We start from the raw sequence: 22785 nt of genomic DNA, 5'->3' as shown, positions 1-22785 counted from the left end.
AAAATAGTTAGGGTCTATCAATACATACTTAAAGGTATTATAATTAGGAAATGTACCTCTGATAACGTCTACCGGATTTGGCTCCTCTCGAGCCATGGCGTACACAAGGGGTGCTACTTCAGCCTCGGGCTGTTCTATAGTCTCAGAAGCTCTCTGTGTTGTACCAACTATCTCTGGTCTCATCGGTCTTCTACCCCTCTGTACTGTTGGGGCAGACCTCTGAGTCTGTGGTGGAGCTGTGGGAGCACTCCTCCGTGGGCAATCTCTCAAAAAATGCTCTATGGACCCACATCTGAAATATCCACCCGTTAGCAATCTAAACTTTCCTTTGTGGTTCTTCCCACAATGTGTACAAACTGGCATCGAGGTTGATCTCCATGCTATAGGACTCGCAGAATTGCCAATTGATACACCCGTCTGACCTCCTCTCCTCGGGGCAAATTAGAACCTCTGCCTCTGTTCTCTGCTCAGAATCTGACCCTGAGACCCCCTGGGTCTCTTGCTCTCTGTAGCAGCTACGCTGGACTGGCCAGGTCCAGACCCTCTGTTGCGCTGCTTGTCCCTCCTGAACTGCTCATCATTTCTAACTCTCTCTACTGGGGTCCTATATACTGGTTAGGGAGGTGGCGGCATAGCTCCAATGACTTAACGGAGCAATTGAGTCATTTGCTCTAGGAAGGCCTGTTGTGTCCTTACTAAAGTACCCAACGATGGTTCTGCTCTACTGCTACTGCGCCCCTGACTAGACGCAGGTGTAGGTGCGTGACTTTCTACCTCTTCCTCTATCAGTTTTGGAGACCCGTGCTCTGACGGATCGGATGCCATCGATCCTATAAAACAGATAAAAAAAAATAGATCTGCATTAGTGTCACCTCAACTCTATCTAAAGGCCCATGCATGTGATGCAACTATTTCTTTCTATCTATCTAGGTTTAGGACCGCCTAAACCTTTGCTCTGATACCACTAAATGTGACGCCCCTCACTCGTCTACAGTGTAGACGAGTGAGGGGCGTCACATTTAGTGGTATCAGAGCCGCTCCACGTGCAACCTTGAGCGATGGTGGGGCAAACCTCAGCGAGGACGCTAAGTCCCATAAGAGGGGTGGATTGTAACACCCTAGGCAAATCCCACATCGGCAAAACACGGGAGAGATGCTAGGTTTATAAGTTGGTGGTTCATAACCCCTAGTGACGCGTTTTAAAACCGTGAGGGCTTCAGTCCAGAGCAGACAATATCACTAGTGGGCCGAGCCATTACATTTGTGGCATCAGAGCCGCTCCGCGTGCAACCTTGAGCGATGGTGGGGCAAACCTCAGCGAGGACGCTGAGTCCCATAAGGGGGGTGGATTGTAACACCCTAGGCAAATCCCACATCGGCAAAACACGGGAGAGATGCTAGGTTTATAAGTTGGTGGTTCGTAACCCCTAGTGACGCGTTTTAAAACCGTGAGGGCTTCGGCCCAGAGCGGACAATATCACTAGTGGGCCGGGCCATTACACGTAGCCCCACACTTGAAACACTCTCTAGTTAACAATTGACACTCCCCTCTGTGTCTCCTACCACAAGGCGCATATCTGTGCACCGAGGTGATCCCCTTGTTCTCGTGCGGGAGCTAGCTACAGATATCCCAATCTAGCCTCTCTGGCCCTGTGTCTGGTTCTGTGAACCCTTTAACTTCTTACTATCAGACGGTATACTTGACTGGCCTGATCCAAATTCCCTCTTACGCTGCCTATCTTTCCTGCTTTATTCACTTACTCTGACCCTTTCCACTTTCAGTGTGGCTTCAACCAGTTTTGCAAAATCTGAAATCCCCAAAGCTGTTATCATAATTTTGATATTATCATTTAGCCCCTCTTCAAACCTTCTACACCTCTCAGCTTCTGTGGGGACTATCTCCCTTCCGTATCTGCTCATCTAACAAATTCTCTCTCATATTCTGCTACCGTCAGCTGTCTCTGCCTCAAACTAATGAACTCTCTTCTTCAAACTAATGAACTCTCTTCTTCTGTCTTCTAGATATACATTTCCAATGTACTTCTTCCTGAACTCCATAAGGAAGAACTCCCAAGTAATTCTATCTAGCTGCACCTCACTGGATACTGTGTCCCACCACTGGTATGCATCATCTTGTAGTAGGGACACAACACCCTCCAGGTTCTGCTCTGGGGTGCAATGAATTTGCTTCAGTACTCTTATGGTTCGGTCTAACCAATTCTCAGCTGCCACCGGGTCATCTTCTTTCTTACCCACAAAATCCACAGCTCCAAACTTCCTAATCTTTTCCAGGTGAGAATTCTGTTGTGGAGGTGGTGGCGGTGGCATAGCTCCTACCATCTGTCTAAAAAACTCGGCCATTTGCTTAAACATGGCTTGTGGAGGCTGTGTAAGTGCCTCACGTACTGGTGGAGCAAGTCCCCCCCTGCCTCCAGCTTCAGTCACAGGCGGAGCATGACTCTCCACCTCTTCATCAACTGCTCTCTATGATGTTGGGTCCATATCCTAATCAAAATAACCAAAAACAACAGATCTGCATCAGTATCACCTCCACACTTACAAATGTAATGCAATGGTATGCACTCTATCTAGACCCAGAAACGCCTAAATCGTGCTCTGATACACGCGTAAAGCTCCTTTGAAAGACAAGGAAACACGTCCCACATCGAAATGGGAGGACAAGGTAATGATATATAAAATGGGGGAACTAATCACTAGAGGCGCCTTTTGGTGGAATGGCCTAGAGAGTTGGAAGAACTCCAAGGTTAAGCGTGCTCGCTTGAGAGAAATCCTAGGATGGGTGACCTCCTGGGAAGTTCAAGGCACTCAACTAGTAATATGAATAGTAACAACATAACATTAAGTACAAGGCACTCAACTTAGGAAACTTTATAAGTGAATTTAAAATGCAAAGTTCAATTATTGGAATTATTATTAGAAATAATTTTAATGGATATTGAAACACTCTAATTATGTGTTTCAGTGGGAAAGGAGCCCTCCAAAGAAGGAGGAAAAATTGGAACAAGTCAATATTAGTTAAGAGGGTTGTGCACAACAACTACTCCTTTTTGATTTGCAAATTGAATTTTGAATGGAATGAGTTGTGACATTAATTTATAGCCTTACTTACATTGAATACTTAGATTGACAAAAATTATATGTTGTTTGCCCAATTTTGAGAAATTATAGGAAATGAAATAAGAATGTGAATTGATGAATATTTTTTATGCTTGCAAAATTATTGAAATGGTTTGAAACCACAGTATCATGGCTATATGTTTGAATTCCTCACTAGCTTGCCTAGTGGGACGAATTAGATTTATATTCCCTCTCTGGCTGAAGTGTTGAGGTGTGTGCCAGCTGAGGACGAATTGAATGAGTACTCATATATTTATGCTAGCTAGCCTTTGCATTCCCCATTAGCCTTTGGTTATTGGGACGAATTGGATATTTGTGTCATGATCAAGCTGTGTGACTTTTCAAAATTTTGTTTTATGATTTGTGGAATGAAATTTGATTTATTTAAGGAATTTTCTGGCTTTAGAAATAAAGCATGATTTTCTATGTGTTAATAATTTAATTGATTTAATTTGAAAATTTGTGATTTTGGAAGTGTGTAAATTATTATTTTCTTTAAGTTGTGCACCACTGAGTCTTTTGCTCAACGATAGCTTCTTATTACTGTCACAGGTAAAGAGATGGATAAAGTAGCAGAGTAGGCTGCTGGTGATGTGCAGTAATCATTATTTTGGAGACATCACTGGATATATAGAAAATACCCTCGTAAATATTTCTTTTAATGTATATGTATCTGTGTGTATGTACATACTGGACTTGAGCAGTTGTATAACAATTTTAGAATTTTATTTTGACCAGTGTAAATATTTATAATGTAAGCCAGTTATTTCTTATTAATGAAATCCTTGAGTTTCTTTTGAATTTTTTTTTATAATGAATTGCTTGAAATTGTGTTGATTAAGAATGGATTGTGATGAGTTTGTAAATGGAGTTGTGGTTTAAATGTATATTGTGAGTGTTTTTCACAGGTTTGAAGAACTGTTTTTTCCATTTACAAACGAAACTCTGTCAAAATTTTTATAAAAATTCTAACAATTCTGAAAAGGTTAAAATGTATTGTTATGATGTAAACCCCAAATAAAAGTTCTTTAATGATAATTATCTTCTCTTTTCACCTTGAAAGAAATTGAAATTCTACAAAATCTCTTGTAATATATTTAATGGACTATCGGTAGGCGAAGTTCAGTAATTCATTGGATATATTACGAGATCATGTCATGCCTTATGTGAGGATAGGGTGTGACATGATAACCATAACTTCCCAGATTTTTTATAACGGGCATTTCTCATGCCAATGTTTGCTGGTTTACAACCTCGTAAGTGCACGGATCGTGATCAAGTAATATAGTAATGAGTAGAGTATCATTCCCATAAGGAATTTATAGGTGCTAGTACCAAGCTAAACAATAATTTTAACTATTTAAACTATCGAATGTTTTGAGAGAATAATTCCAAATTACTACAGATGTTGAGAATTGAATGAAGATGAAGCTATAAACTTAAATTTAAAAATCAATTGACTAAAACAATTTTAGAATTAAGATTTCACACATCAATTTTATTATGGACTTAACTTTACCTATTTAATAGATTGAGAATTGCTACTTTGATGGAAATTAATCCTAAGATATCTTAAGTCCTCTCTCAAGGCACCTAAGGTGTATTTTAATTAACTTGAACTCTACTTTTGCAGCGATCAATCTTAATTAAAATCCTTTAAGCTCTTTGATTAATTATGGGATTCCAAAAAGGATTTTAGCCTATCTCTAGGTCAGATTTTCTAGGTTCAAAATTCTGATTCTAATACTAATATTCACATTTCAATTCTTTAACTAGTGTCTTATATCATCACTAAGTGGGTACTAACACATAGCATGCATTAAGAATATAGAATATTAAATCAAAAAACAAAACTCAAATCCATTAAATAACCTTAGTATATATCCATAATAAAAATTGAAAGTGCTACTCTCCTAATCTTAGAATTAAACAAACTGCTCACTCATGATGAGTTTGACAGACATACTGAAATTAAAATAAAAGAACAAAAGACAGTTTGAAAAAATATAACAAAAGAACTAAGAATAAAGATTTGCAGCCTTGAACTTTTAGAACTTCAGCTGAGAATCCTTCTCCTAGAGCTTAGTGCAGATTCTCTCCAAGTTGCTTAGAAAAACTAGGGTTTGTATGTAAACTAAAACTAACTTAACTCAAACTAAAAGCTCTCCTACATGTTTTGGTCTTCTAGTATTTATATCAAGTTCCTCAAAGTCATGTTTCAGAGTTTTAAAAACTTTAAAAGTCTATTTGGAATGAGTGGAAAGAAATTCAAGTCGAAACAGAAGTCTATCTATTGCAAAGTACATGGCCCGTGTGGCACTACGCAGCCCTATGTTGTGTAAGTCTCTTGACTACTTTAGGTTTCATTCATGAGGGAGACAACAAGTTACATGAGGGTAGAAAGGTTACACGTGGCTATTAACATGGCTCGTGTACTGTTATCTCTCCTTGGTTCTCTAAGTCTTAACTTCCAAAAGGTTACACGGGGTTGGGTGAGTTGCACGGGTTCTGTTACATGACTAGTGTAATGTAGCTTCTCCATGCCTCTTTAATTTCACTTAACCAAGGGGTTACACGGGTCAAGCTCCATGCTTACATGACTCGTGTAATGTTATGTAGCAGTCTTTCTTGCTTTTTCTATTTCTCAAACTTGTCCAATTGACTTCCATGCCTTGGATCTTCTGTAAAACACCTGAAAAGATACAAAAAATATGAAAATAAGCAGAGATTAACAAAATTAACAAAAACTAATGAAATGAAGTAATATGTATGCAATTAACTACCTAAATGCTATGAAATATAATGCAGTAGTGCCTTAAAATACTTATATGATACAAGTGTATCAGCTAAGAATTTGCTTTGCTGGCCCCAAGTCCTTTATTGCAAAAGCCTTGTGTAACACCCCTCACCCGTCTACAGTGTAGCTGAGTAAGGCGTGCCACATGGTGTGCCGGAGCACCTAGTCTGTGATTATCTTATTTTCTGAATACTCAAATTGATTTAGGAAACCATTGTGTGAAATTTATATCATGATTGTTTAGTATTTTATGTTTTGATAAAACTGAGTGTTGCGAAAATTTTAATAAAAATCTGGCAAAATGCAGTCTGTAAATTGGACAAACAGTCCTTCTGCACCTGTTAAAAACAGTCTCAATATAGTATTCTCAAAATCACAATTTCATTCACTGTCTCAATTTCTCAGTAAAGTTAATAGACTTTCACAGTCATTAAACAGTTCCATAATACAGTCCATAATAATTCAAATATATCCAGAAAATCTCCATGTTATTTAATATGTACAAAATATTACAAACTTGAGAGCTTTCATAATATTACAAAATACAGGGCCGAATTTCAAAATACAACAGAAGTACAAAATACAAGATATCCTAAGTCCTACCATGTATGCAATGCAGTGCAGATGACTCTGGACTCCTGTGCAGATCTGATGTCTCACCTGGTCGTAGGTCTGCTGGGCTCCCCAGCTGTGTCTCCAATACCTACGCGTTACAAAAGCAATGCGCTAAGCAATTTTGCTTAGTGGTGCCAATTATAAAGAGAAATAAACTAAAATAAAACAAATTAATTGTTCATGATTTTCGATGCCTATAGTCTTTGCAGACTAATTCTTCAGAAATCTTTAATAAGATTGTTCATCTAAAGCTTTTCATGTTTTTATTAAGCATATTTTATTTACACTTAATTTAGTTGTAGTGCATGTTAATACACTTAGTTTAACGGTCTGAATTTAATAACACTTAAATTAACTGCCCGTGTAGCCTATACACTGACTAGACTGGATAAACAGATATACTAGTGCTGGGTGTCTAGTACCTCGGGCCGTCACACCATCGGTCACAAAGTGTCTCCCGGTGTGCAAACAGTGTGGCTAAAAAGCCATATAATCAATCAGGCATTAAGCCGAGTATAATAACACAATCCGTATAGCCGTAGGCTATTAAAGTCACAGGGCGACATAATAAGCCGTAAAAACACAGTATGGCATGAAGCCATTTACAGAACAACTGTCATAATCCTATTGGCATGCCAACCTATCCAAACTAGTCAACTAGGCAAACTAGGGCATATTACAAGATTAAATATTTATTTCTTTATTTTTAGGGTTTACTGGTCATTATACAATTCACTGGCCAATGAAAATGTTGACCTTTTTAGATATCATGGATAAGTTGATTCTAGTATCAACATGTCACAATTTACAATTCAATATGCTGTCAATATAATGCAATTTACCCTTTTCACAAGTTGGCATTCATTGCCAAATTACTTCAAGCATCATTTTATGTAATTACCAAATTTTCAGTTTTAGTGTGCTAGATTAGTCTAGCTTATTGTCCTATTTCTCTTAGTTTTTAGCTTCTGGTTAAAGAAGCAAAATTGTAGCTCTATGTCTTATTGAACTCTTGACAAAATTTCAGGTCATTCTGAGTTGTATAGTCCAAGATATGGTCAATTTACTAAAGCTGGACAGATTGTGCCTTTAGTGCAAAATTTGGTCAATTTTTGGTCACTTTTAGTTCTGGCAGTTTTGGTACCCGAATTTGTACAAGCTATTTGACTTAATTCTGGCCATTTTTGGGCTTTGGTATCTTCATAAGAATTTTAGCTCTATGTCTAAGCTATCCATGGTAAAAATTTCAGGTCATTTGGACCTGTTTTGAGTGAGTTATGGTCATCTTAATGACTACTGTTCATATAGCCAAAAATCTGGGCCTGCACTTACCAATTCCGGATTTGGTCATTTTTAAGGTCAGTTTCTAGGCAGAATTTTGGCAACATTTCTACATGAAAGTTGGCCTATTTTGTGTCTAGTTTCACCTCCCATTGGCCTCATACCAATTGGGTTCACAGTTTTGCACTTATAACCTAATTTAGGTGCTGCCAACATACATAACCTGCATTTGAACATTACACTTCCAATTTTGACAATCCTCCTCCTCCCAATACTTCAATATTCAATCAATGGCACTTCTATATATATATTGTACACAATTCCAGCAAATATTTTGTTTAGAACACTCAAGTGCTTAATGCACACAATACACCATTAATGTTTAACATTTACTTCAACCCAAATTCAATGTACATCAACACATATATCACACATACACTTCCATGGCAATTACACAAACTGCCCACCATTTAACACCATCATATTTCATTAATAAATTTCATAAACTCACACACAAATTCATGATATTTAAGGCTGCCCAATATGGCAGTTTACTAAAGCATCAAAGTCCACTATTAAACCCTTAATTCAAGCACTAACATACACATACTTGGATATTAACTTACTACAACTTCCATTTGAGTTAATCAACCTTAATTCCCATCCATTAGAGGTAAGAAAAACTCAAATACAACAAACCTTCATGGCTGCCGAAAATGGACAAGTTCATAACTCAATATTTTCTTCATTTCTCTTCACTAAATTACTCACCTCAACCTAAACACAAGGTTTACTGAAGCAAGGAAGAGGATTTGGACACTTACACTTTTGGAGCTTCCTTTAAACTTCACCAAATCTTGTTTTTCTTGTTGCCAATATCTTCCCCAAGGTGAGTAGGCAAGTTTTAATGAAGGATCCAAGTGGAAATGATGGCTTGATCATGCACCAATGAAGCTTTGCATGTGGGGCGACAATGGTGGTTTCATGGAGGTTCCATTTTGGCAAGATGAAGTTTGATGAAGAAGAAGATGATAATGAGTGCAATCTGCTGTCCCAAGGTCCTATATGTCTCCCTAATTAAGAGTTAGTGGAGTACTAAACTCATTTTTAATGTTTAATTATTTCAAGTTTCCTTATTTTCTCATTTATCTCAATTCTTTCACTATTTACATAATGTATCTCAATTTAATTTTTTCATGACATTTCTAAAGTGTAATATCATTTATTTTTAATGGACATTGAGGTTAAAAGGCAACTTTAGGTGTCAAATGACCAAAATGCCTCTCTTCGGGTTGTATTTTCGATTTTTCAGTAACACCGATTTTTGTCTGTTTCTCGATTTTTCATTTTTCTTTGTACTAATTTATTAATTTTTCTTTGATATTTCTAGTGTCAATTATATTTCAATAAACCTTTACTTACGTCCCGAAATTTAATTCTGAGGGTTCCCCGCAGTCCTGGGGTCGGCAACGGCCTTCCCGGTGCGGTCACCCATCGCTGCGGTGTCGGCTCGTTTAACTTAGTTTCATTTTCTCTCTTTTATTTTCCTTTGATTTTTCTTGTATTTTCTTTTTATTTATTTCATCATTATATGTCTGTTCACTATCACCGAAGTGTAGTTCCAGACATCCTAACTTGCCTGGACTGATATTAGGTTACCGGAGCAACATAATGTACAGAATACGTACAGGGAGGATGTTACACCTTGCTCCCCTATAACAGAATCAATTTTCTTGTACCATTACCTTGGCACTTGTTTTAAACCATACAAGCACTTGTTCAGTTTGCACACATAATTCTCTTTTCCTTTGTCCTTAAACCCTGTGGTTGCTTCATGTAAATTTCCTCTTCTAAATCACCCTGAAGAAAAGTTATCTTCATAACTATTTGCTTAACTTCTAAGTCAATACTAGCAATAAGACCCAACACCATTCTAATTGAAGACATTTTCATAACAAGTGAGAAGATCTCCTTAAAATCAATCCCTTTCTTCTGGCTAAAACCCTCTTCCACCAATTTAGATTTTGTGCTGTGGATGTGAAGAATTTTCTTCTTGCTTTAATATATAGATCCACCAATTTTTCAAAGCTCTTTTACCCTTAGGTAGTTTCACTAAGTCAAAAGTGTGGCTGTCATGCAAAGATTTCATTTCATCTCTTATAGCATCAACCCAACATTGTTTGTGCTCACATTCTATTACTTCTTCAAAACATTCAGGTTTTCCCCCATTAGTTGAAAGCACATACTGGTTAGAAGAATACATGGTGGATGGTTGTTCATCTCTAGTAGATCTCTTAGGTGGATTCACTGAAGGAGCAACTTGTTCATGATGTTGACCACTAGAAGTGTCATCTGCAGAAGCGTCTAAATCATCTTTACTTTGCTAATCACCTTGAATGCTTTCTTGTACATCATCTTGAACACCACCTTGTGCACCATTCTCAATTACACCTGGTAAATATCTTAAAGAGATTGGATCTAAAACACTTAATTTCTCATTATTTTGAGGAGTTAGACTTTATACCTTCTCAATGTCTTCAATGGTCTGATCTTCAAAGAACACTACATCTCTACTTTTGACAAGTTTCTTTTCAATTGGATCATACAATCTATATCTAAATTCATCTTGAGCATATCCAAGAAAAATACTCTGCCATTTCTTGGAATATAGCTTTGACCTTTTAATCCTTTGGAGCATGTACAAAGGCCTTAAAACCAAAAACATGTAGGTTATCATAAGAGACATCCTTTCCAAACCATATTTTGTCTAGAACTTCATTTTGCAAAGGCAAATTGGAAGACAAATTAATTACATATGCCACTGTGTACAGTGCTTCACCCTAAAAGGAATTAGGTAACATTGCTCTTGAAAGCAAACATCCAGCTCTCTGAATCAAAGTTCTATTCATTCTTTTAGTTACACCATTCAACTGAGGAGTCTTTGGAGGAGTTTTTTGATGTTTGATACCTTGTGACTTGCAATACTGATCAAATGGCCTAGAATATTCACCACCATTGTCAGTACGGATGCACTTCAACTTGTTTCCAATCTATCTCTCAACTGAAGCTTGAAATTGTTTAAGCACATCAAGAACTTGGTCTATTATTTTCAAGCCATAGACCCAAAGCATTCTAGAATGATCATCAATAAAGGTGATGAACTATAAAGTACCACCATGTCATCTCACCTTCAAAGGACAACAAACATCTTAATGAACTAACTCTAAACACTCTGGTTTCCTCATAGGATGATGAGTTTAAAATGAAACTCTAGTATGCTTTCTGACCAAACAATGATCACATTTCTTCAACTGTGATGTCTACACTTTGGGAAGTTAGTTCTTCTTTGCCAAGCAATCAATTCCTTTCTCACTCATGTGACTAAGTCTCCTGTGCAATAATTCACATGTACTTGCATTTTCTACCACATTTATAGTGCCATTAGAAATTGAAGCTTGCATGAAATATAAATTAGAATACATATTTCCTCGCGCTATAACCAAAGAGCCTTTTGTGAGTTTCCATTTACTTTCACCCATGATATTTAAATAGCCCTTATCATCAAGTCTTCCAGCAGAAATAAATTTCAAATGAACATTTGGTGCATTTTTGACATCTTTGGGCATTACTTTCATTCCATTGCTAGTATCCAAACAAACACCTTCAATACCAATAACCTGTGACAATCCACCATTACCCATCCTTAATATGCCAAAATCACCAGAGGCATAAGAATTGAAAAATTCCTTCTTCAGTGTGACATGATGTGAAGTGCCACTATCAACCAGCCAAGTAGTCTCATTGAATTCTAAACTGACTATATCCTCATCCCAAATAATAGTCAGATCGTTAGTAGTAGTAGCAACAAATTGATTAGGCTTTTTTTTTTATCATTCCTTTCTTACTTAGCACCATCTTTCTTATTTGCCTTCATCCATTTGAAACAATTTTTCTATATATGACCTGTTTTGCCATAGTAATAACACTCAACATCCTTATTTCTTGACCTTAACTTCCTCCTGCTTTTATCTCTGCCCTTTTGAACTTTTTTTTTTTTGCTTCTCCCCCTGTTCTCAGTGACCAAAACCTCTGCTTGTGATGAAGAACTGTGACACCCCTTACCCGACTATAGTGTAGCCGAGTAAGTTATGCCACTCAGTGTGCCGGAGCACTCTATTTTATCTGATTTCATTACAGTTCTTGATTTATTTATTCAAAAACTTTATTGAAGATTTAGGCTATTTTTACTTTTATCAAAATCTAACTAAATTGGAAATTTCAAAAATTTTAACGATAATCCGACAAAGTGTCGGCTGTAATTTGGACTAACAGTTCTTCTGAACCTGCCAAAGACAATTTCAATATATACTCAATTTCTCAAACTTAATAGTCTCAAAAATTTTCAAACATAATGTATCTCAATACAAGATCCAGTTTCTCGAAATCTCATTAGATTTTCAATATCTCAATATTCACAAGTATAATCTCATTATAACTCAAATTCAATTCACATACTAAAATACTTACTTTGAATAGCTTCCATAATTCATAGGTTAATTACATGAGTTTATTTTGTACAAGATATACAAATAATTTACAATGTGCTAGGAATGAACAATATACATAACATGTATAAAATGAGTCATATCTACATGCATTGCTGAGGACGTGACAATGTTGAACTCTTCTGACACTTCTGCAGATCTGGACTCCAAAAATCTCGATCGGCCATCTCTGGTTTTACCTTGATTACTGCGAGGAAGCAATTCCATCGCGCTAAGCATTTCTGCTTAGTGGTGCAATAATATAACCAGAAATAATATATACAAGTAAAGAAAGAAATAAATGATAATTCAGATACTCAAGAATCAATTTAATTTGGTATGGTATTTCTAGTATCAACGATCTTGTATACTAGTTTGTTCCTCTTTGGAAGTGCTTAGTTTATAACTTTTCAGTAATACTAGCAGGTATATAATTTATTCTATCTGTATTGTATTTCAAGTCTGTACAGTTCTGCAATTTATATTTTTGTTATGTTTCTTTTGCTAATCTCTTTTGCTTATTCATTCAATACTTAATTTAATTGTACTGGATTTTCATTATACTTAACTTAACTTAGCTGCTTGAATTGAATAATACTTTAATTGACTGCCCAAGTAACCAATACTAGACGACTGGACTGGATAACGGGTCATTGGCACTAGACACCGCGGTGCCTCGGGCCGTCATACCATGGGACGCAGAACGTCAACCATGTATGCAGTCAGTATGGCTAAAAAGCCATGATATCACATAATCGGGCATAAAAGCCATGAATACGGGCATAAAAGCCATGAATACGGGCATAAAGCCATGAATACAGGCATAAAGCCTTTCCTTTTGCAGTACTGCTAAAACAATACCCTATTGGCATGCCAAACTATCCAAACCAATCTTGTTAGGTATACTAGGGCATTTAATATTTTAAAATATTAATATATTGTGCTTTATGACTTCATTATTTCATGATAAATTTCAATCATAATTCATACATTCATTTGATCATCTATATGATCACAATTCACATCAATTATCATTTTATACCATTGTATTCAAAATACTTCTCCTCTTTACAATAATGAGAACTAATGTCTCATTCATACATTAATACGGTTTATTTGTCCATTCATTATGTTATTCATATTGATCACAATTCTAAACAATGGTTCACATGTACCATTGTATTCAAAACATTTTTCCTTTCTCATTTATACATTCAAGAATCTACTTATGTAATTACAAATTTTATATTTCAAGTTGAGTTTCTAATATTTTATGAATTCCATTTGTGATGAGCATATGTGCTCTAACTATCTATTCACATCAATTAGGTGACTTATTTTTCATGTTTCAAGTAATCCATGAATATTTCATGGATTTCAAATTTATGGCCTAAATTTCTTTTTAACAATTTTGACTAGGATGCATAGTCCATATTTGTCATACAATTCTAAGCATTTAAGCTTAGAATTGGTTCTAGGTCTTCATCTTAATTTACTAATCATTTTGATTACTATTCACCTTACTAGTCAACCAAAATGTTGACCTTTATATACTTAATGGATATATTAATTCTTATTACACCAAGATCCCACATTTTGAGTTTTACATTTGCTAGTATTAATTGCCAATTGCAATTTAAAGTCCCCTAGATGCATTTCAAATTTCAAATTTTGAATTTCAAGTTTTGGTGTCACTATTCATTTCATTAGTCAACTAAAATGTTGACTTTTGCATAAACAATAGGTACATTGGTTTTAATACTCCCAACATACCACATTTTGTATTCAAGACTTGTTGGTTTTGGTCACTTTCTCAAAGCTTAGGTCATTTTGGCAAAATTGCTAATTTTTAGTTTTGGTGACACTATTCACCTCATTGGTCAACAAAAATGTTGAATTTTAGAATAAAAATATGTACATTGACTTTGGCACTTCAAACATACCACATTTGGCATTCCAAACTTGTTGGCATTAAGCATTTATACCATTTCAAAGTTTAAACCAACACAAGCAGAATTTTCAGTTTTTGTGAGTCAATTTCACTGTTCCATTGGACACTGTTGCTGTGGGAATTTGAAGAAATGTAAAACATGAAAGTTGTTCCTTATTTTGTCTAGTTGAATTTCCTTTTTTTGAATCACTCCATTTGGAGTTTTGTAGCTCCAGATATGGCTCAAAAACCCAAGCTGTCCGGATATGCATTCTGCAGAAATTTACCATATCTACAGTGCATGAACAGTAACTTGAGTCACTTGGTTGAATGGGTTCTGGCCATAATTTGGGGTAGGTTCCTTCATGAAAGTTGTTTTTCTATGTCTTAACTTGTTTCTGTAAAAATTTCAGGTCAATTGACCAAATCTACAGTGAGTTATGGCCAAATGAACAGTTACTGTTCATTTGGTCAATTCTGCAGAGGCAGTTTCAGGGTTCAGGATTGGGGCCAAGTTTTGGTCCACTTGCTTTGGTCTTTTGGGCATGGTTTCTTCAGCAAAAATGTGCCATTATAAGCCTAGTTTCATGTCCAATTGGCCAAACACCAATTGGACTAACACAGCCCAGGTTATGGCTGTGCAAAGGGACTGAATTTTCAGTCCCTATGCTGCTGTCCTAGGGCAGTTTGCAACCTCACTTTGCAATCTCATTTTTCAGTCCATTTGTTGGTCAATCTACCTAAAATGGTCACTAATTGACCATTAAAATGTTCTCTAATCAATTCATAATCCAAGTCCACACTTTACTCCCAAAACCCTAGCTCAAATTCAAGATTTTGTACAAGTTACCCTAGTTGACTAACTAACTCATTTCCTTATGTTTATATACTTTATTCATGATTTCTAATTCATTCCAAGTCCATTCAAAAACACTCAATCCTATTTCTCCCTAGGGCAGCTGAAATTTATGGAGTACATATACATAAATTTCATCCACTTAATTTACAAATTCTTGCTAAATTCAAGTTCCTATGCATGAAATTAAAGAGTTTTTGATATATAGTGCACTAACCTCTTGTAGCTTAAATCCAAGCCAACCCAAAACTTCAATTTCTTCTCCTCTTTTAGCTCCCAAAATATTAAGCAAGGTTCTAGGGTAAAATTTAGTGTTGGGAACTCAAGGAAATATGGTGGGAGTTTAGGGTTTCATGAGCTTGCCAAGCTCATCAATGGAGGGAGATGGGAAGAGTCACGTTTTGGGGAAGAAGAAGAAGAAGAATGGCTGCTGTAATTTGTGTTATTTTGGTCTTCATTTATGTCTTTTAATAGTTTAGTCAAATGGTAGCTTATTTGTGATTGGTCACAATTTGTAAATGACATCATCAAGATGTCATAATTGAGCTTTTTCTTCATTTTCTTTCCTTTCCTCCACTAATCATTTTCAATTTGATTTCTAGTAATGTTTATTCATATTTTATGTTATATTAATTATTTACTCAACTGGACAAGTCGGCCAAAAATCACCTCGGAAAGCGAAATGACCAAAATGCCCTCCATTTGGCTTAACGGGTCAAAATTGGCTGTACCGATTGAAAATTTTTTCTAAATATTTTCTTGGCATTCTAATGCCATAGGAACCTCAATGACCCTTCTCTGGAGTCCCAAAAATTATTTTACAATTTTTCCCCCGGGTCTAGGACTCCTCGTTGTGAGAACCGCAACTTCCCTCCGGTTACCCATCGCTTGGGCACCGGCTCGTTTTACTTGGTTGTATTTTATTTCTAAAATTTTTACTAAAATTTTCTCATTAATATTTGAGTTATTTATGGTTTCTCACTTAAGTTTAAATATTTTTCCGGACGTTCTAGCTGTCCGGACCGACACCGTTCACCGGAACAGTAGACTATGCGGAATTGCTACAATGAGGGTGTTACAAGAACCTTGAGATCTTCTTCTCATTTCTTCATTCAATACACTTCCCTTAGCCATTTCAAAGGAGACAACACCATTAGGGGCTGAATTAGTAAGTGAGACTCTAAACATCTCCCAAGAGTTAGGTAGAGTGTTCAGCAACCACAGACCAAGAACCTCATCATCAAATTTGATACCCATGCCCAATAACTAATCCATAGTTTCATAAAATTCACTCAAGTAGTCGACTATAGAACTCCTTTCTTTGTATTTTATCTGTATCATTTTCTTCAGTAAAAATAACTTATTATTGCCACTCTTCGAGGTGTATAACAACTCAAGCTTATCCTATAGTGTTCTTGCATGCCTTTCATTACTAATATGATTATAAACATTATCATCAACAAATTGCTTAATATACTTGCATACTTGCTTATGCTCAAACTCCCAATCTTTATCACACTTTAATTAAGGTTTTTGAGTAGCAAACACAGGCAAATGCCATGACTTCACAAATAGCAAATCTTTCATTTTGTTCTTCCAAAGGTGATAATTTGATCCATTCAAACAAATCATTTTACTCAAATTCCCTTCCATCATTCAAGTAGGTAGGCTAACAAGAAAACCACGCTTTGATACCACTTTTATTGGGGTTTTTCATAATGCAGAATCAACAAATTAACCCAAGCAAGTAAAAAATAATTCAAACACAAAAACAGCAAGTACATCAAGAACACAAGATTTTTTACGTGGAAAACCTCTCCGATGTGAAGAGGAAAATCATAGGACTTTAGGAGTCCACCCTCAAATCTCCACTATCACCAAAATAAGATTACAAACACCCTTCAAAAGGTCTCACAATAGATTCACCAAATAATCTCAACAACAAAGAGATTAAATACAAGAGAAATGGAGAACAAAGAATAGAAATACACCAAACTAGAGGACAAAATTCATGGGCCCAATCACTAGGCTAGAAGTTTACGATCTCCATCACCACCGTTCAAATTGAAGAACCGAATGTCAAGAATATGTAGACAAAATTTGAGCCTGATCTAACGGTTAACGAACTTCCAAAGGCCAAAAGAGTGAAGCTGGTCCACATTAAAACTAAAAGACACCTCTCACTTTTGTAAATTCACTTCCTAACCCAAAAACTGCTAATATCTCTATAGTACTTAAGAAATTTCACTTCCTTCATTGAGTGTAGCCCATAAAAAAAAAAAAAAGAACGCAAACATCGACAAAAAGCAAATGAGACACTTAGGGAGCTCCCTTGCAAAGATAAATACCATGGAGTGAATCAGACAACAATGACTCCATTGGATAATGGCTTCTTATAAAATTTTATATTTAATTGAATGCCCAATAGGCAAATTATGTCTATAATTATTGTAAGAATCACGAACTCGAAAGTTAACTTAACCACTAGTGCTCAAGCAGATATGAATTGGCCAATAAGATAGATTAGCATAAAGCTATTATGTGTCTCGACTAGAGTTTCTTGCTTTGATTGAAAGTTTACTTGGATTTAGACATATTTGAAAAAAGTGTTTAAGAGTGGATGAATGAGAAAATTATTAAACTAATTCTATAAAAAAATTCAATCATAAATAAACTATATAAAAAGATTCAATTATATAAAATTTTCAAATTTAGAAGTAATATATTATATATTGACTAACAAAATACTTAAATTAAACTGAATGGAGAATTAAATAGTAAACAGTACAAAAATACAGGGACAAACTATTTTTTTTTTTTTTAAATTGGAGGATCAAGTAATTATTTTATTAAAATAGAAGGTTTAAATAATAATTTTCTTAAAAGTAATAATTTTTCATTTGGATGAAAAGACAATTGTTAATAAAATGGCAAGAAACCAATGGTCATCGATATGTGAAGGGTAAATTATTATTTAGTCCCTCAATTATGTCGTAACTAATAACTTGATTATTTTATTTACTCCCTCATATTTGGTTCCATTAACTATTTGGTCATTCCATTCATTTTAATCAATTTAACTATATGCCAAGGAACCAAAACGTAGTCAATGAAGGACAAAAGCATTGACAATGATAAAAATAAAAAAAAATAAAAAAAAATACACTAAGGAATAAAAATGTTTACAATGATAAAAACTCAAAGACAAAAATATTTACCATTAATGCAAAAGTTTAACCAAAATAGACAAAGCAAGAAAAGTGTGCAAATCAAAACTTATAAATTAGCTAACGTGTTTTTTCAAAATATGAGAATCAAATCATTAATTTTTCTATGGTACAAGAATAAATAATAATTTTCTCTTTATGAAAATGTGAATTAAAAAAAATAGCTATAGCATTATAGGACAGTGTGCTATATACACTGTTGAAACTTAAGCAAGCAGAGCCTCGGTGCTTAACTGCTTACTTAAGCCAGCATAGCCTTGTGCTTATTCCAACTTATATACTGAACTCAGCTAATTGCAACTCTTCTTCTTCTTCTTCTTCTTCTTACTCAAAATGGCCTTCTTCTTCTTTTAGAATTAAACCACCCCACTCGTTCTACTGGAAGCAGAGGTCTAGATTTGGTTGATTTGGTCTAGCTATCGGATGACAAAAGGATGCCGACGTCTATTGCAACAATACCCCCTGGCTCTGTGTGAGTCTCTTCAACAACATATGGTGCAAACTTCATGTCCTTGCAATTGAAATCTGGGTTTGTAGAAAATCTGTCTGATTTCTTCTTCTTCTCCTTGATTTGCTTAAATTAGTATTCATTACTGATATTATTCACCCTTCTTTTGGCCTGCTTATTGCAAAATGTATATTTGCCTTTGCTTCTTTGGATTTCCTGTATGTATAGAACAATTTTGTATTTTGATGGTGATAAATGATAATTGACTACCATCTGGATTTGATTCTGCGGAAGCTGCTGTTAGTAATAGGTCAAATCGATGAATCCCGTACTTTGGTATTTTGATTCGAAGCCAAAACGACGGATTACAAACCGCTAGATAATTTGCCAAGTTTGGGTTCAGTGGAAATTGCTCTCTACTCTAAATTAGCAAAGAGAATTCCTTTTAATATTTTGTCTAAAATTTGTTATCTTAGTGGCAATATGGTTCCATTCCAAATGATCTATGTCATCTGAGCAATCTGGGTGAGTTAAGACTTTTAGGGTCAGTACCAAGTTGCTTTGGGAATCTTACCTCTCTAACAGCTTGATAGCAATAATTTAACTTCAAGTATGCCCTTAAGGAGGACATGTTGATTTTTAACTTGTCATCAAATTCACTAGGTGGCCATCTGAATTGGAAATTTAGAGGTGATATATCAAATGGACTTGTCAAAGAATCATTTCTTTGGTGGTATTCCAAGTGAGATCGGTGCTCTCCAACAGTTATAATTTATCTCTCTTTGGCACATAATAAATTCCAAGGACCTATACCAGGTTCAATTGGGAGCACCTGGATCTCTCCAACAGCATACTCTCTGCTGTGATTCCCAAGATTGTAAATGGTCCTCTGCAAGGAATTCCTCCTTCTAGTCTGTTGTAAGACAGACTTGGGAACAGCTCTTTTATGCACAATCTTGGACCCTGCGGAGCTCCTCAGCTAGGCTTCAATAAGATTTCTGAAATATGTTTTACCGGCTACAGCTTCAGCAATATTGGTACTAGCCCTTGTATATGTGCTGGCAAGGCGGCAAAGAAAAAAGGAGAACAGTCCTTTCTCTACTCAACCTGATTTGCTACATATAGCAACATATAGAAGGTTTTCATACCAGGAACTCATGCAGGCTACAAATAGATTAGACGAAAGTAACCTACTTTTGGATATAGAGGGATGCTTGGTATGGCTGTTGCAGTAAAGGTATTCAATTTGCAACTAGTTTTGGCGCAGAATGTGAAGTTCTTTGAAGCATTCGTCAAAGAAATCTTATCAAATTTATCAACAGCTGTGCCAATGTTGACGTCAAAGCATTGGTGATGGAGTTCATGCCCAATGGAAACCTTGAGGCATTGTTGCGCTCTAATTCCTATTGCTTGGATATGCTACAGAGGTTAAACAGCTTGGTAGATGTTGCACTTTCTTCGGAATATCTTCACTAGAATTTTGTTTTGATTTTCATGATTTCTCTACATTTTTTATGTTATATGCAGAGTCTGGATCACAGGGAATAGTGTCTAATGAGAACATTTACAAGGAAGAAGCCTACAGGAGAAATGTGCTTGAAAGATTGGGTATTAGACTCATTGCAGAGTGGTGAGATGATGGATTCCAAAAACAAATGAGAGTTATCTCGCAGCTAATGTGTATAATCTGTCATGAGTTTGGCTTGTGAAATGAGGATCAACATTCTACACAGGCTGAAGAAAATAAAGGACAAATATGAAAAGAACATGCAAGCCACTTGCAAATTACCATAAAATCTTTTCTTTTTCTCTGCGAAAGTGGAATTCTTTTTGCTTCTATAATGGTTAAGCTACTATATAGTCTCAACTTATGCTTACGTAAAATAATTTATTCCTCTAAATTCTGGAGTGTACGAACTTGTTTTAGGAAAAGTGGTGTCCTTTGTAGTGGTGTGCATCAGCTTCAATGTATAATTGAAATGAAAATTTTTATGAACCAAATTGAATTACATATTACTGATTTTTCAATTTCATTTGACACGTTCTTGGCAAATTTTCAAGAATTACATAAGACCAAATCTCTCAAATTCTCATTGCAATTTAAAAGCAAGCAACCATGAACTATCTGCAGAAATTAACATGCAAATGTCCAAAATTTAAGAGCTTTAATATCCAAACTTCAGGGCAAATATGTTAAAAGATCAAATTAGAAAATAATCAAATTATCATAGAATGTAATAATTTCATGTACACAAATATGATTTTCTTTTAAACAAATCGACCCAACTTACAAAAATAACGCATCATCCTCAACCTTAGTATATAAACCATCTTTAAGGGTATTGCAAATATAAAAGATCTGAATAAGCAGAGCCTGTTAAAGACCCTTCTGCCAAAATCAGTAGCGCCTCCCACCACCTTTGTTCTTTGCAAAAAAGGCAATCTTGGGTTTTGGAATATCATGTATGTCTATCACTTGAATTGTTCTTTGCTTCTTGGCATTTAAGGCTTCTTTGTAATTCTCTTGAAGCCTCTTCCTTGCAGAGGCCAGCCTCTCATAATCAACTTCTCTCTCTCTTTGCTGCTGCTGCTCTCTCTGTCTCTGCACATTGTGAGAAACAGAAACTGATTGATGGGTAGGTCTACGAGGAGCTTCTTTTCGAGGAACCGGTTTTGGCTTTCCTTCTGGTTCACAAGTTTTCTTGTCTGAATCAGAACTCTCTTTATGAGTATTTGGAGAGTATGAAATATCAGGAACCTGGTTCCGGGAAATTTTCTGCTGTGGGGAGTTCCCATCAGCTGTTAGATTAGAGGATGCTTGCTCTTCTTAAGGATTTAGCCTCAACCATTCATCTACAATTTCTCTCCATTTCCTGACAAGTTGCTTCACTAATCTCCGATCATCATCGGATGAATGCTTTCTCAAACTACTGACATGTCTTCCAATGCCAGTGTCCTTGAGTGCCTCGAAGGTCATATCCATATCTGCTAAAGTTTGAAGCAAATCAACCAGAGAATCTTGAGACTGGTCAGGATTTTCAAGATGTTGTATAATCTCCAAAATCTTCTTCTGCTTATCGTCGAACAATCCCGCAAATGGATCCAATTCATCATCGTTTTCTTCATGTTCATCTCCATAAATCGACCCACTTGGACATCCATCTCCACCTTTGGCTTCATTTCTGTTTTCTCTCATTTCATGCCCATCACTAATCCTGCCCATACTCCTACATCGACCAGACGAGCTCAATGCGCATAGCATTTCAACAATCTTATCTCTCCGCTGCTTCAAGTCAGCCCTGAAATCCAACGAAGCCGCCAATATCGCAGTGTCAATAAAAGTCCAGACGTCAACACCCGTAATCTCCAGAATCCATCGAAAATCATCTATATCCATTCTATATATCTTGATAAAAAACAAAGAACAAAGAATTGATATACTGGAAGAACAAAGAACTTGTATATTTTCTTGGGTATATAATATGAATCTTCGGCGATAGAAGTCTGATGGAGAAGCAAAACAATAAGTAATAATCTGACTCCAAATTTCGCTAGGAAACCAGACTCCTAAATTCACTGGGAAAACAAAATAAAAATAATAATAATAATAATAATTTCTGCAATTATTTTAAACAAATAAATTTTCATAAAATTTTGTAAATTTTATTTATAAATTCATTTTAAATTTTATATCTCTATTCCTATAAAAATCTATCATACTTCTAATTCTATTAAGGGTGGTACAATTTACAATTAAAGCAATAGAAATATCGTAAAAATTTTACAAGAATTGATTTAGACTAAAAAAATTAATAAGAATAATAACAGAGATAATACTAAAATTTAAAAAATACGAATAGTTGACGAAATCAAATTTAAGGGTGTAAATCATGTATTTTTAAAAATATAAGATCAAGTCATTAATTTTTAATATAATTGAGAGACTAAA

General features: G+C 35.5%; 1 long non-coding RNA gene and 1 pseudogene across 1 annotated transcript; one reads left to right on the top strand and one right to left on the bottom strand.

The window, feature by feature from the left end:
• The first annotated feature begins 18561 nt into the window (after nt 1-18561).
• LOC110667793 (uncharacterized) lies at nt 18562-20852 on the top strand. Its single transcript, XR_009143742.1, has 2 exons — nt 18562-20073; nt 20159-20852. It is a non-coding gene; the product is annotated as an uncharacterized LOC110667793 (long non-coding RNA).
• A 382-nt stretch (nt 20853-21234) lies between these two features.
• Nucleotides 21235-22312, bottom strand: LOC110667776 (probable mediator of RNA polymerase II transcription subunit 26c; annotated as a pseudogene).
• Nucleotides 22313-22785: the final 473 nt, after the last annotated feature.

The sequence above is a fragment of the Hevea brasiliensis genome, chromosome 14 (genome assembly GCF_030052815.1).
Source record: "Hevea brasiliensis isolate MT/VB/25A 57/8 chromosome 14, ASM3005281v1, whole genome shotgun sequence".
NCBI classification, from domain to species: domain Eukaryota; kingdom Viridiplantae; phylum Streptophyta; class Magnoliopsida; order Malpighiales; family Euphorbiaceae; genus Hevea; species Hevea brasiliensis.
This window is presented reverse-complemented; position numbering and strand designations above follow the sequence as displayed.